Raw genomic sequence first — 16,429 nt, 5'->3', positions numbered from 1 at the left:
GCCCCCCAGCCCCGGGCCGACCCTCGCGGCGGGCCCCCCCTCGCGCTACCTCCCCTCCCCCGTGTCTTGCTACTCCGAGGAATCCCCCTTTTCCTCCCCACCCTCCCGACCCCCTGCTCCAGGAGCAGCGACCTCTCCACTTCGCCTCACCCCACCCTTCCCCGCGCGAGACCCCGCTCCCCTCACAGGTCTGCACCTTCCACTTGGGCCGTCTGGGTGACTCTGCTCGGCGGCAGTGGCGCGTTCGCGACACTTTCGCAGTTGCCGTAAAGGCAGAAGCGGCCAGAGGGGGCGGCGGCGGCGGGGGCGACGGCGGGGGCGCGGACGCACTCGCCGCCGTGGGGGCGGTGGAGGGGGCGGGGCGGCCCCTCAGGGCGCGCTCCCGGAGGAGGAGCCTCGGCCATGCTCGCGGGCGCGTGCCCCGAGCCCCGCCCCGAGCTCCGCCCCGAGACCCATCTTGCGGGCTGGAGGAGGAGAGTGGGCCCAAGCTTGGGCCTAGGTGTCGTGTACTGTGGGTGCTGCTGGGCACGGCACGGTAGGCTGGGTAGGGGGACGGGGGACAGGGGACTGGGGGACTGGGGACCAGGTACCGGGGCTTGACGAAAAGGAGGAGGAAAAGAAGACCAGGCCTCCGGGCACTAGGGTCGTCCGGAGTCGCTAGTGTCCCGCCGCACTTCTGGGGCCGGGGGAGCCTTGAGAGGGTCCCAGGGCGGCTCGAGCCCCGCCCTTGGCTGTGGCCGCTTCCCGGATTGCATCTTCCTGGAAAGGCCCTGACGGGAATCATTCTCTCCTTCCTTGCTTTATACGCGAGCGCTCCTGGTCCTATGACCTTGCTCTTGCCGGGGCGGAGAATTGTCGCATCTGCGGGATGCTCAGAGTCAGCGGGGAGCTGGGTGTTGGGGCTCCTGGCTGGGAAGGCAGATGCCAGCATAGGTAAATTTCAGTCTGTGTGCTGCCGGGTTAGGATGACGGCGGGAGCCCAGAGCCTTTGGAGTAGGAGGAGTCAGAAACTGGCTACACTTCAGAGAAATAACATCGTGATACACTGGGTCCTCACTTGTTCGATGTGAAAGAAATACCCAGCCTCATTTATCTCATTGGCATTTTGATGCCTCTCCTCTTCATCTCTCTTGGAATCCGAATTCCATCCGACTTTTTAAAAAATTATCTAACCTTTTAAGCACATGACTTTAGTCAGAACGAGATAGAAAATGTTACTTCTGTGTAAGGACATCTAGGCTTTCAGAACAGTTTGCGAAACTATCTCCGTGTGCCTTAGCACAGCCAAGTTACCTTAGCAAGCTGAGGGTTAATATGCCTTCCAAAAGCCAGTCAAAATCTGTTTCACACGAAATGGCCTTTTTTTTTTTTTTTTTTTTTTTTGGCCAAAGTGAATTGTTCTATACATACCATGATCCCATTCCATCCTGTCTTTTCCAGCAGATTACTGGAATGAGTCTAGTAGCCTTCTTATGGGTGTCCTTACTTCAAGTCTGTTTCCACTCCAGTCCATCCTCTACTCAGATGCCAAAATGATCTTCTTAAAGTGCTGATCTATCTGCATCCTACACCTACCCCGCCCCCAAAATGAATTGCATTTGCCTTCTTATTACACCCAAGATCAGTTATAAAATCTTCTATCATCTTCACTCCCTCCCTAATACTCAATCTCTCCCTATCTATTGGTTGCTTCCCTGCTGCCTACAAAATGCTTATTCCTATTCCATTCTTAAAAAGTCCTTTTTTAATCTGATCAACCTGGCTAGCTATCTGCTCTGTTTTTCCTCTCATGTGACTGAAAACTTCTTGAGATAGCCATCTGTAATCAATATCTCTTGCTTTCTTCTCAGTGACTTCTAAACCCCTTCCTGGCTGGCTTTGAGCCTTATCTTTCTACTGAAATTGTTGTCCTCCAAGTTACCAATGATCTCTTAACTGGCAAACCCAGTGGCCTTTTCTTAATCCTCATCCTTTTAAACCTCTTGGTAGTCTTTAACACTATCAGTCACCATCTTCTCCTGGATACCTAGTTCTCTGGGTTTTTATGAAACTGTTCTATCCTAGTTCTCTTCCAGTCTGTCAAGAGATAGAGAGACTACTCCTTCCTCAATCTCTTTTGCTGAATCTTCATCTAGTTCATGCCCATTAACCATGGATGTCCCCCAAGAATTGATCCTTAGCCCTTTTCTCTTCTATACTATCTCATTTGCAGAAATCTTAGCTCCCATCGATCTAATGATTACTTTTACACAGATGATTCTCAGATCTTTTTATTCAACCATTCTCCTTACCTCCATTACCATGTACCTTGTATTGGAAGTACCATAGGCATCTCAAATGCAACATGTCTGATATATAACTCATCTTTTCCCCCTGCCAAGTGTTTTCCTCTTCTGAACTTCCTTATTTCTGTTGAGGGCACCACCATCTTTTTCCCAGTCACCAAGGCTCACAATCCTTTTCTTCTTCGACTCCTCACTCAAACTCATTCCACATATTAAAACTATTGTCCGATCTTGTCATTTCTATTTTTAGAATATCTCATATGTTCCCTTTTACTCTACTCAGAGAGCTACCACCCTCATGGCTAGATGAGTCCAGTTGCCTTCTTATGGGTGTCCTTACCTCAAGTCTGTTCCCACTCCAGTCCATCCTCTACTCAAATGCCAAAATGATCTTAAAGTGCTGATTTATCTGCATCTTACACCTACCCCACCCTCAAAATGCATTTGCCTTCTTATTACACCCAGGATCAGTTATAAAATCTTCTATTTGGCTTATACCTTAGTCCATGATTCAGCAACACTGAAACTGTCCTTGGTGTTCTCTTCACTCAGTTTATATGTTTATATATGACTTTCTCCCATGCCTAGAATATTCTTCTCACCTCCACTCCCACCCCTTCCTAGGCTTTTATACTCAGCTCAAATCCCACTTTCTTCACAAGGGAGACCTTTCTTTCTTTCCTTCTTTCACAACCCTCCTACACTGGCTCTTAATGCTACTCTTCCCTCTGAGATTACCTCCCTATTTACACTGTTTTACATACATAGTTGCTTCCTTGTTATCTCTTATTCCAATGTAAACTCCTTGAAGGCAGGGGCCTTGTTTTTGCCTTTCATTGGGTAGTGCTTGCCTATAAGACTGGTGCTTAAAAATGTTAGTTTATAATGATTTTTTTTAAACCCTTACCATTTGTCTTAGAATCAATACTGGGTATTGGTTGTAAGACAGAAGAGTGGTAAGGGCTAGGCAATGGGGGTTAAGTGACTTGCCCAGGGTCACACAGCTAGGAAGTGTCTAAGGTCACATTTGAACTCAGGACCTCCCTTCTCTGGGCCTGACTTTCAATCCACTGAGCCACCCAGTTGCCCCCAATAATGATTTTCTTAATGTTTCTTAATTTAGTAGCTTAGAAAACTGACAAGATAAAAAATTCATATTATTTTCAGTTACTTTTATGAGTTTTAGAAAACATTACTGGAGTTTAGACTCATAGAATTGTATAGTAACATAAGGAGATTAACAACATATAAAACATTATTTTCCTGATACATTTGCCTTGTCCCAGTTAGCTCATTCTCTTGCCTCATACTGGCCTTTAAATTTTTTACTTTATATCCTTGACTGGTAATATGTCAGCAAAATTTCCATTATACATATGTGAAAATAACTGTAAGAATCTTCAGCCTGTTGTAGGGCCAGATTTGCAGTTAAAAGTAGCCACCTGGTAATTGTAATTTGTTCTATATTTTTTATATAAGGAAGTACTTAATGGAGTCCATTTCCCAATGCTTTCATTATGGTATGGAGGTAACCCTATCCTTTGAAGGCTATCCCAGTGGAGCATAAGTATGCTCTGAGCAAAAAGGCCAAGTCTTTTCTGAAGACTAGCCTACTAAGAATGGAGAGATACATCATCAGCAAGCAATGAATTTTTGGCTGTTGTAAACTTAAAACAAAGAAAAATATAGTATGACCTTCTATAGTCTTCTATAGCTTGGTACTCCTTCTGCAGTGATAGTGAGAAAGGTGGCAGTGAGTGCTAAGCATATTGTAGTTTTGGGATTATCTTTAAACTTACTATTGGTGCTATATCTGTAAGATCCTTGGTCAGTGTCCAAAGAACATAGATGTTGCTTGAGGAGCCCTATCATACCAATCTTGATATTCTTGCTATAAAGAAAGACGGCTCCCAGGTGCTTCTAAAAGTGACCAAAAAAGAAGGCAGCAGACTGTATTTTCTTAAATACTCACAAGCAATAATAAATGTGATTTCATGGGATTCTTTGATCATTGCATATTTCAGTACCAGTGATAAATATTTGTACAAAGACCACTGTAAAAGAAATTGCAACTCATACACTAAGATCAGCTCCTGAAGATGAGGAGAAATTCCCCCAAGAGTTTGATATGTGACTCTAAATTAAATCAACATGTACGTGATACTTGGTGAAATCAATGTAAAGTAGAAAAAGGTGAGTACAAGAAGACATATAGAAAAGCATGGTTCAGGAAGCAGAAATGAGAGAGGCAGAAGATAATTAGACTGAAGCTTTGTGACTTTTTATTATGAACACTTTCTTTGAGAAAAGAATTGTTAAGTGCTAGACATAATGACTGACATCACATAGCAAAAAATAAAAGGACTTTTAAAAAACATCTAGGAAAAAAGACTTATTACTAAGATTTATATCTGAATCAGCTATCTGTATATAACCACCCAACTTGTCAGAGTTTTAACCAAAATTAGTAAAACACAAGTAGAATGAAATAAGAAAAAAAGTATAGTGTGTAACTGAAACAATTTGATTCTAAACTATTTAAACAAGTAATTGACATTTGAAAATGGACATGGACCACTTATAATCATTTTTTCTTTTTAAATATATTTTTCCAAATACATTTAAAAACAATTGTAAAACATTGAGTTTTGAATTTTTACTCTCCTTTCCCATCTTCCCCCCTGCCCTGACTGCAGACATTTTGATAAAGGTTATACATGTGTTTTCATGCAAAATATATTTTCTGATTAGTTATGTTGTAAAAGAAAACAGACCAAAAAACTCCCCAGTAAAATAAAGTAAAAAATAGTGTGCTTTAATCCACTTTCAGATTCTCTAAGTTGTTTCTTGGAAGTGGGCAGTATTTTTCATTATAAATCCTTTGGAAATGCCTTGCATCTTTGTATTGCTCAGAATAGCTAATCATTCACAGTTGATCAGATCCTGCAGTATTACTGTTGTTTGAGTACAATGGCCTCCTGGTTCTACTCACTTCATTTTGCATCAATTTGTGTAATTCTTCTCAGGTTTTTCTAAAATCATCCTGCTCATCATTTTTTATAGCACAATAGTATTCCATCCATCATAGACCACAATTTGTTCAGCCATTCCCCAATTGACGGGCATCCCCTCAATATCCAATTCTTTGCTACCACAAAAAGAACAGCTATAATATTTTTGTATATATTTTACTTTTTTTAAAAACTATTTGGGATACAGACCTCTATCTATCAGTGGTATTGCTGGATCAAAGGGCATATAGTTTCATAGCTCTTTGGGCATAGTTCCAAATTGTTCTCCAGAATTGTTGAATCAGCTCACAACTCAACCAACAGTGCATTGTTGTCAAGTCATTTCGTTGTGTTCATCTCTTCATGACCCCATTTGGAGTTTTCTTGGCAAAGATACTGGAGTTGTTTACCATTTCCTTCTGAGCCAGTTAAATAACTTGCCCAGGTCACACAGCTAAAAGCATCTGAGGCCAAATTTGAACTCAAGAAGATGAGTCTAACTGACTTCCAAGTCTGGCACTCCATTGTCCATATCTCTTAACTACCCAGTGCACTAATATCCCACTTTTTCCATATCTTCCAGCATTTGCCATTTTTCCTTTTCTGTCGTATTAGCCAATCTGATAGGCATGAGGTGGTTGCATTTCTGTAGTCAATAGTGTTTTGAAGTGTTTTTTTTTTTCACATGACTAGAGGTATCTTTCATTTCTTCACCTGAAAACTGCCTGTTCATGTACTTTGATCATTTGTCAATTGGGAAATGACTTGTATTCTTATAAATTTGATTCAGTTCTACATATATACATACATACATATATATGTATATATATATATATATATATATATATATATATATTTGAGAAATGAGGCCTTTATCAGAGAACCTTAATGTAAAAACTTCTCCCTAGTTTTCTGCTTTTCTTCTAATCTTGGCTGCATTGGTTTCATTTGAATAAAAATTGTAGTATAATCAAAGCAATCCATTTTGCATCTTTGTTATGTTCTGTGTCTCTTGTTTGGTCAAAATTTTTCCATTATCCATAGATTTAATTAGTAAACTATTCCATGCTCACCTGTTTTGTTTATGGTATCACCCTTTATGTTTAAATGTTCCCATTTTGACTTTATCTTGGTATTCTGTGTAAAATATTGGTCTATGCCTAGTTTCTACCAAATTGCTTTCCAGTTTTCCTAGCAGTTTTGTCAAAAAACAAATTCTTTTTCCAAAAGCTGGGATCCTTGGGCTTATCAAACATTAGATTACAATGGTTATAACCAACTGCCTATTGTGTACCTAATCTATTCCACAGATCCACAGCTCTATTTCATATCCATTATCAGATTATTTTGATTACTGCTTTGTAATACAGTTTGAGATCTTGTTCTGCTTGGCTACTTTCCTTCATAATTTTTTTTCTTTAAATTTTTTACAAATTACATGTAATAACAAATTTTATTTGTTATTACAAATGAATTTTCCGAAGTTATATTATTGAACTTGTCTCCCTTCGTCCCTACCCTTCCCCCTCCTGGAGCTGGCAAGTGATTCAATCTGCATTATAAATGTATCATCATGCAAAAATATTTCTATATTGTTCATTTTTGTAAGTTAGTAATCATATAAAACCAAAATCCCAAAATATAAACCCAAATAAACAAGTGAGAAATCATATGTGTTTGTATCTGCAATCTGGCTCCAACAGTTCTTTCTCTGGAGGTGAATAGCATTCTTTGTCATAAGTCCCTCAGAATTGTCCTGGATCATTTTATTGCTAATAGTAGCTAAGTCTGTCACAGTTGATCATTCCACAGTATTGCTATCATTGGGCACAGTGTTTTTCTGGTTCTGCTTATTTCACTCTGTATCAGTTCATGAAGATCTTTATAGCTCTTTCTGAAATCATCCTGTTCATCATTCCTTACAGCACAATAGTTTTCCATCACCATCATATGCCATGATTTGTTCAGCCATTCCCCAATTAATGACATCCCTTTAATTTCCAATTCTTTGCTACTACAAAAAGAGCAGCTATCAATATTTTTGTTCAAGTAGATCCTTCCCCCTTTTTTAAATCTCTTCTTTCACAATTAAAAAAATTAATTCCTTTGATATTTTTGAACTTTTGTTCTTCCAGATAAATTTTTGTTATTATTTTTTCAAGCTCTATATTGTATTGATTGTATGACATTGAATAAATAAATTGGTTTAGGTAAAATTTGTCATTTTTATTATATTGGCTCAGTCTACCCATTGAACAATTAACATTTTCACAGTTGTTTAGATCAGACTATTTGTATTGAAAAGTGTTTTATAATTGTGTTCTTATAATTCCTGGGTTTGTCTTACCAGGTAGACTCTCAGATATTTTATATCACTTATGGTTATTTTAAATGGAATTTCTTTTTCTGTTTCTTGCTGTTGGACTTTGTTAGTAATACATAGAAATGCTAATTATTTATGTTGATTTATTTTATATCCTGCAACTTTGCAAAAGTTAATTGTTTCAACTATTTTTTTAGTTAATTCTCTAAGACTCTCCAAATATACCATGACATCATCTGCAAAGAATTGATAGTTTAGTTTTTTCAAGACCTATTCTAATTCCTTCAATTTCTTTTTCTTCTCTCATTTCTTCTCTTATTGCTATAGCTAGGATTTCTAATACAATATTGAATAATAATGATGTTAATGGATATCCTTGCTACACCCTTGATCTTATTGGGAAGTCTAGCTTATCTCTGAAGACAGATAATACTTGCTTATAGTTTTATTGTTTTTTAATTAAATTTTATTTTTCAGCTACATGTAGAAACAATTCTTGACAATTGTTTTCTGACATTTTGTGATTCAGATTCTCTCCTTCCTCCCTCCCTCCCCACTCCCTGAGGTGGTAAACAGTCTGATATAGGTTATACCAGTGATTTCATGCTATATATATTTCCATATTCCCCATGTCATGACTGAAGAGACATATATACATATATATATACATATATATATATATATACACACACACACACACACATATACAATAAAAACTTCATGAAGAAAATAACATGAAGGAGGGCATGCTTTGATCCCCAATCAGATTCCAACAGTTCCTTCTTTGGCTGTGGATAGCTTTTTTTTAATCATTAGTCCTCTGGGGTTAACTTGAACCTTGTTTTGCTGATAATAGTTTAGTCCTTCACAGATGATCATTGTATAATATTTCTGTTACTGTATACATTTCTTCTGGTTCTGCTCTCTTCACTTTGTATCAGTTAATATGAATCTTTCCAAGTTTTTCTGAATTCATCCTGTTCATCATTTCTTTTGGCATAGTAGTTTTCCATTACAACCATATGCCACAGCTTGTTCAACCATTCCCTATTGATGAACAACCCCCTCAGAGGTTTCTTATTCTTTGCCACTAAGCAATTGCTTCTAAAAATATTTTTGTACAAGTAGGTGCATTTCTCCAATCTCTGATTTTTTTTTTTGAGATACAGACCCAGTAGTGGTATTGCTGGTTTAAAGGATATGCATAATTCCATGGCCCTTTAGACATAGTTTCATACGGCTTTCCAGAATAGTTGGATCAGTTCAAAGTTCCACTTATAATGCATTAGTGTCCCAGTTTTCCCACATTTCCTCCAACATTTATCTTTTTTTTTTTTTGTCATATTAGTCTGATAGGCATGAAGTGGTATCTCAGACTTATTTTAATTTGCATTTCTTTAATTAGTAGTGATTTGGAGCATTTCCTCATATGACTATAGATAGTTTTACTTTCTTCATCTGAGAACTGCCTGTTCATATCCTTTGACCATTTAGCAATTGGGGAATGCTATATATTCTTATAAATTTGGCTTAATTCACCATATATTTGAGAAATGAGGCCTTTGTCAGAGATATTTGGTGCAATAATTTTTTTCTCCAATTTGTTGTTTCCCTTCTAATCTTGGTTGCATTGTTTTGTTTGTACATAGCTTTTAAGTTTAATGTAATCAATATTATCTATTTCATTTTTCATAATGTTCTCTATACTTTGTTTAGACATATATATTCTTCCCTTGTCCATAAGTGTGACAGATAAACTTTTCCATGTTGCCCTAATTTGTTTAGGCTATCCCCTTTTTTTCTAGATCAAGTGTCCATTTTTTTTTTAAACCCTTGTACTTCGGTGTATTGTCTCATAGGTGGAAGATTGGTAAGGGTGGGCAATGGGGGTCAAGTGACTTGCCCAGGGTCACACAGCTGGGAAGTGGCTGAGGCTGGGTTTGAACCTAGGACCTCCTGTCTCTAGGCCTGACTCTTACTCCACTGAACTACCCAGCTGCCCCCTCAAGTATCCATTTTGACTTTGTCATGGTGTGTGGTATGAGATGTTGGTCTATTCCTGGTTTTTGCATATCGTTATCCAGTTTTCCTAGCAGTTTTTGTCAAAAAATGAGTTCTCCTAATATCTTGGATCTTTGGGCTAATCGAACACTATGTCACTGTGGTCATGAACTACTGTGTGTTGATTTTCGGACTTATTTCCATTGATCCACTACTTCATTTCTTAGCCAATACCAGATTGTTATGATGATTACTGCTTTATAATGTAGTTTGAGATCTGGTTTGGATAGGTCTCCTTCCTTCATATTTGTTTTCCATTAATTTCCTTGATAAACTTTACCTTTCGTTCTTCCAGATGAATTTTGTTATTATTTTTTCTAGTTCTAGGAAATAATTTTTAGGTAGTTTGATTGATATGACTCTGAATTGGTAAATTAATTTAGGCAGGATTGACATTTTTATTATATTGGCCCGGCCTGTCCATGTTGCTGTTGGTTTTAGAGAGATATTACTTATTTTATGGAAGGTTCCCCTTATAGGAATGGGCATTGTATATTATCAAAAGCTTTTTTTCTGTATCTATTGAGATAATCAAGATTTTTATTGGTTTTGTTATTGAATATGATAAGTTATACTAATAGTTTTTCTAATACTGAACCAGCCCCGCATTGCTAGTATAAATCCTACCTGGTCGTAATGTAGGTAGGACCTTTGTGATATATTGCTATAATTTCTTTGCTAGTATTTTATTTTAAATTTTTGCATCAATATCCATTAGGGAAATTGGTCTACAGTTTTCTTTCTCTGTTTTTGCTCTTCCTGGTTTGGGTATTAGCACCATATTTATGTTGCAAAAGGAATTTGGCAGGACTCCTTTGCCCATTTTTCCAAATAGTTTATATAGTATTGGAATTAATTATTCCTTAAATGTTTGGTAAACAAGCTGGGAAGACTTGGTTTTGGAAAGAGTATGTTCCTGGCAACAGATTGTGATGCTGCCTGAGGACCAATCTAGCATGTATGGTAATGCATGTTAACAGAACCAGACAGTTTAAATTGATCAAATTAAATGCTGATAGGAACATAAAGAAACAGGCACAATATTACATTGCTAGAGCATCTGTGGATTGTTGGACTTTTTTTTTTTAAAGAAAGCAAAATGGAAATATACATTAAGGGCTATAAAACTGTACTCTTTGACTTAGGGATCTCATTATGAGAATTAGGCCCTAAGGACATTATTTAGAGGGTAATGACAAAATAGCAGGAAATAACATAAATTAAATGAACAGTAGAAATGGCTGAATATATTGTGGTATTTTGAATATGGTGGATTGTATTGTGTTATTAGAAATTGTTGCCAACTGCTACTAATAAGTCAGTCCAAAGGGAGAAAATTGCCAGCTTCTTGAGAACCAGCTTAGAGAAACCAAAGAGGACAGATACACACAGGGAGAGAGACAAACAAAGACAGACTGTAGAGAGAGCACAGGAGTCCCAATGATTGACTTATATGGGCTCGAGGAGATAACCAGGCCTTCAAGCAACAGGTTTCAATTTTATTGAGCATATAGGTCCAATATATATGTGATTTTACAAAAGAAGCATTACATCATTGAAAGCCAATCAGGACTCATAAGTGTTACATCAGAATGAGCCAGTGGATTGAGGAGAGGGGAACCACAAAGGTCCAAAATTAGGTCATACACAGAATATAAAGAGTTTTTGGTTTTTGCATACATGTGTCTGTGAAGATACAGCTTCAAGGTCTCTTGCCTAAAATAGTGCTAGGCCTTGCAGTTATTGCTTGTCTAAGGGGTCTAGCCAGACAGCTGGGGCCCACTTGAGGAATGAATTAACTTATTATCTTAGAGCTAACCTTGGTTTCTAACAAAGAGTCTAGTTCTCAGGAAACCTGGCCTTGCCAAAGGATTGTCAGAGCAGAAGTTCAGGTCTGTCTTTTTGCTGCTTTTCCTCAGTTGGCCCAATGTGTCTTTATGGCTCTGTCAAGAAATGACAGATATTGAAAATATAAAGGAAATAAGGGAACTATCTGAAGAGAAGGAAAAAGAATAAGAATAATCCATACTATGATTATTTTTTTAATGTAATCACAGAATCAATGTAAAATGTAAAAGCACAAAATCAAGAGAAAAAGTGTCCAAGTAAAATAAATCCAAAGGGAACTCAAAAGCAGAGGATGTTATTAGCATACATATATAATTTACATATTTTTAAACAAATTGTAGATAATGGGAGTTTGTGGTTTTTTACATAATTTTATGCACTTGTTTAGTTAAATGCTTTTTTATTGGTGTTGGTTGTTAAATATATAATTTTAAAAACAAATAAATGTTTGGTAGAATTCACTTGTGAATCTATTTGGTCCTAAGGATTTTTTTTCTTAAGGAACTCGTTGGTAGCTTGTGAGATTTCTTTTTCTAAGATATGGATATTTAAATAGTCTATTTCCTCTTCTGTTAATCTGGGCAATTTATATTTTTGTAAAAATTCAACCAGTTCCATAGATTGTCAAATTTATTGGCCTATAATTGTGCAAAATAGTGCCTAGTAATTTCTTTAATTTCCTCTTCTTTAGTGGTGTATTCATCCTTTTTATTTATGATACTGGTAATTTAATTTCCTCTTTCTTTTTTTAACTCTAATTAACCAATGATTTATCTATTTTATTGGTTTTTCACAAAACCAGTACCTAGTTTTATTTATTAGCTTGATGGTTTTCTTATTTTCAATTTTGCTAACCTCTTCATTAATTTTCAGGATTTTCAATTTGGTGTTTAATTGGAGATTTTTAATGTATTCTCTTGCTCATTTTATTAGTTGCATGCCCAATTAATTGATCTGTTCTTTCTCTATTTTATTGATATAAATTTCCCCCTAAACTGCTTTGGCTATATCCAATAAATTTTGGTAAGTTATCTCATTGTTGATATTCTCTTTAATGAAATTCTTGATTGTTTCTATAATTTGTTCTTTGACCTACTCATTCTTTAAAATGAGAGTATTTAGTTTTCAATTAATTTTTTCTATGGTCCATTAGAAATGTAATTTTTATTGCATTATGATATGGAATGGATGAACTTAATATTTCTGCTTTTCTGCATTTGGTTATGAAGTTTTTATACCCTAATACAGTCAGTTTTTTTTTGTAGTTGCCATTTACTGCTGAGAAAAAGGCATATTCCTTTCTATTTTCATTCATTTTTTTTTCTAGAGGTCAAATATATCAAACCCACCCAGCTGCCCCCTTTTTGATACAATTCTGATGAGAATAAGGTACAAGATACCTATCACCCATCCCCACCTTTTTCCCCATCCACTATAAAGGTTTTTTTGTACCTTTAATGTGAGCAATTTACCCAATTCTACCTCTCCCTTCCCCTTTCTCCCAGTGCATCCCTCTTGCTCATCCCTTATTTTTTTAATCCCATCATATTCAACTTACACTCACTCCCCGTCTCTAATAGACTCCTTCTAATTGCCTTAATAATGTTAAAGTTTTTAAGAGTTACAAGTATCATCATCCTTTGTAGGAATGTAAACAGTTTAACCTTATTGAATCCCTTTTTGCTTTCACTTACCTTTTTATACTTGTCTTGAGTCTTATATTTAAAAATAAAATTTCCTGTTCAGTTATGATCCTTTTTCATCAGGAATACTTGAAAGTCCCAGATCTCATTAAATGTCCACTTTTCCCTGGAAGGATTATGTTCAGTTTCCTGGGTAGGTGATTCTTGGTTGTAAAATCCTAGATCCTTTCTTTACCTTCTAGAAGATCATAATTTAAGCCTCTTGATGCTTTAATATAGAAGCAATTAGTTCTGTTTTATCCTGACTGAGGCTCCAAGACATTTGAATTATTTTTTCTGGTTGCTTGCAATATTTTCTGCTAGATCTGGGAGTTCTGGAATTTGTTTATAATATTCTTAGGAGTTTTCATTTGAGGACTTCTTTCAGGAGGTGATGAGTGAATTCTTTACATTTCTGTTTTGCCTTTTGGTTCTAGGTTATTGGGGCAATTTCCCTTGATAATTTCTTGAAGGATGGTGTCTAGACTCTTTTTTGATCTTTTTTGATCATTGTTTTCAGAGTCTAATAATTCTTAAATGATCTCTTCTTGATCTGTTTTCCAGGTCAGTTGTTTTCCCAATTAGATAAGTCTCCTTAACTTGCATTTTTTAATTCTTTTTTATTTTGTTTTACTATTTCTTGATGTCTCATGGAGTCATTAGCTTCCACTTGCCCAATTCTAATTTTTATGGAATTATTTTCTTCAATGAACTTTTATATCTCTTTTCTATTTGGCCAATTTTACTCTTTTGTTTTTTCATCCTTACCTTTTGCCTTAGAATCAATACTAAGTATTGGCTCCAAGGCAGAAGAGTGGTATGGGCTAGACAATTGAGGTTAAGTGACTTGCCATGGGTGTATACTTGCCAGATTTAAACCCAGTATTTTTCATCTCTAGGCCTGGCTCTCTACTGGGCTACCCAGGCTGCCCCTCCATTTCGGCTTTTTAGGAGTTCTTTTCTTCAGTAAATTTTTATACCTCTTTTTCCATTTTTTTGGTGCTTCCTTTATCAAACTGTTAACTCTTCTTTCATGATTTCTCTTGCATCACTCTCATTTCTTTTCCCAATTTTTCCCTCTCTCTCTCTTATTTGACTTTTTAAATTCTTTTTGCATTCTTCCATGCATTTATTTTGGACCTGGGACAATTTACATTCTTCTTGCCTATGGCTATTTTTGACATTGTCATTGTCTTCTTCTGAGTTTCCCTATCACCATAGTATCAATATATTATTATTATTATTATTATTATTATTATTATTCCTATTGACTCCCAGAGGAGCATAGGGCCGCAACCATCTCATGCCAACAGACTCTGTTCTGGGCAACTTCCCCCAACTGGACATCTCACGCCAACGGACTCTGTTCTGGGCAACTTCCACCAACTGGGCATATCCTTGCCAGGTCTGTTTTGGCCTTCCGATTTTTCTCCTCCCTGGTAAAGTTATTTATTATTTTTGTTGTTGTTCATTTTTTCTAGCCTATTTCATGACTTTCAACTTTATGTTTAAATTGGGATTTGCTTTTGGGATGGAGAAGGCACTGTTCCAAGCTTTAAGTTTTTCATGATACTGTTTTCAGAGCTAATTCTTGGGAGCTCTTAAGTTTTATTCACTCCTCTCCTTGCCTTTGCCCTGGTCTATGAGTGGCCACTAGAACTCTTCCACTCTAGAAATTGTTTTGTGCCATTATTTTAAAGTTGTTTGTGGGGGGGGATTTTGGAGAGCTTAGGAGACTTGATGCCTCACTCCATTTTGTTTCTGCCTCTTCTGGATTTTATATAAAAGTTTAACCAATGTAAATTAATTGTCACAGCAAAGATCCCATAAATGTCTTTGGCTCATTAGCCAGAGAGAGAGAGAGGGAGAGGAAGAGAAAGTTATTCAAGTTAACAGTTAACTGAGTTAGAATATAAACTTATTTATAAATTCTTTTAAAGAAGAATGATTAAAAATTTTGAGCATTATCATCTTATAAAGCAGAGAGAAGTAATGGAAGGCAAAATTGATTTAAAGAAATTTTGGCAGGATATCTAAGTAAGCAAAATCATCCCAAGGACAAAAGCAGAAGAACAAGAAACAGAAGATAAATGGACAATATTTTTAAAATTAATTTGACAAATTATTTTCCCCATCTAGGGGAGTGGAACTACCACAGTTGGATTCTTAACACTATAAGCCTGAATGTACATATTAGGAGAAACAGAAATAGCTCAACAGAAAAGAGAGATGGGGTAAGCAAAAAGATTGGACCAAGCAGAGAGTTGTGCTGGAAGTGACATAATTATGGGCACCTTGGGATATGAAAATGAAATATACCTAAATCCCAAAAGTTTAGAATATAATCCCAGTTAAAATAGCAAATAACTAACCTATGTTACTTTCCCAATTAGACAAAATATGAGAATTATTTATAAGTGGAGGCCATCTTTGATGAGGGTATTGGTTAAGAAACCAGCTTTTACAAGCATTATTTACTAATGGACCACATCTTTAATAATTCACAAATGAATGAAAAATATAGAAAATATAAGATCTCATTGTACTTATTATAAGTTAATTATGAAAACACAATTAGTTTGGTAGAGCAAAATACCTGTTACAGGCTTTTTTTCAACAAGGTGTCTCTCACTGATATATTAAAATCAATCAAAAGTTTCTGAATAATACAATGATAAAAATAATCCTTCAGTAACCTTGTGTTCACTGCTTGTAAATAATGTTTGCAAGAAGCCATCTTGGGCCATGAGTTGCCAGTTGGTAGCTCAGATTTTAGAATTTCAGGAGTTGGCATGAGCTGGCATGAGACTGAAAAAACTGTTGAAGTACCCCTATAAAAAGGAGCTGAATCCTAACCTCAGGATCTCAGTTGTGAGATAAAGGTGGGAGGTGAAGGGATAGGCTCTTCAACTTGTCTCATAACTATTTCATAGGCCAGGGTTAGCTGTCACTTTGTAGGGACAGTTATCCAAGTGCATTCAATTATATTAACATCTACAATCTACAATCAATATACCATCATTGATCTATTAACTTCTCAACTCCATCAAAAGATTATTACTGAAGATTAATTCAACTAAACTAAACCAACTTAGCCAGAGCTAAATCATCTAGCAGCTTGAGTTCGGCCCGGTGGCCAGGCCTAAGGCTAACCAGCTTGGCAGTTTCTGTGAATCAATATCTTCTCAAACCTACTTAAGATATATTACTAGTTTATTA

The 16,429-nt window shown here is 36.6% G+C and overlaps 1 protein-coding gene across 2 annotated transcripts in view; it reads left to right on the top strand.

Annotated features, from left to right (window-relative positions):
* The first annotated feature begins 472 nt into the window (after positions 1-472).
* Positions 473-16,429, top strand: part of DRAM2 (DNA damage regulated autophagy modulator 2) — a 49,024-nt gene continuing 33,067 nt past the window's right edge. For both annotated transcript variants that reach the window (XM_044672309.1, XM_044672307.1), the window contains exon 1: positions 473-535. The gene's annotated coding sequence lies outside the window, so the exon portion shown is untranslated. The remainder of the gene's footprint in view (positions 536-16,429) is intronic.

This window comes from Gracilinanus agilis, chromosome 4, assembly GCF_016433145.1.
Source record: "Gracilinanus agilis isolate LMUSP501 chromosome 4, AgileGrace, whole genome shotgun sequence".
Taxonomy (NCBI): domain Eukaryota; kingdom Metazoa; phylum Chordata; class Mammalia; order Didelphimorphia; family Didelphidae; genus Gracilinanus; species Gracilinanus agilis.
Note: the sequence above shows the minus strand (reverse complement) of the source record. Positions and strands in the feature narration are given on the sequence as shown.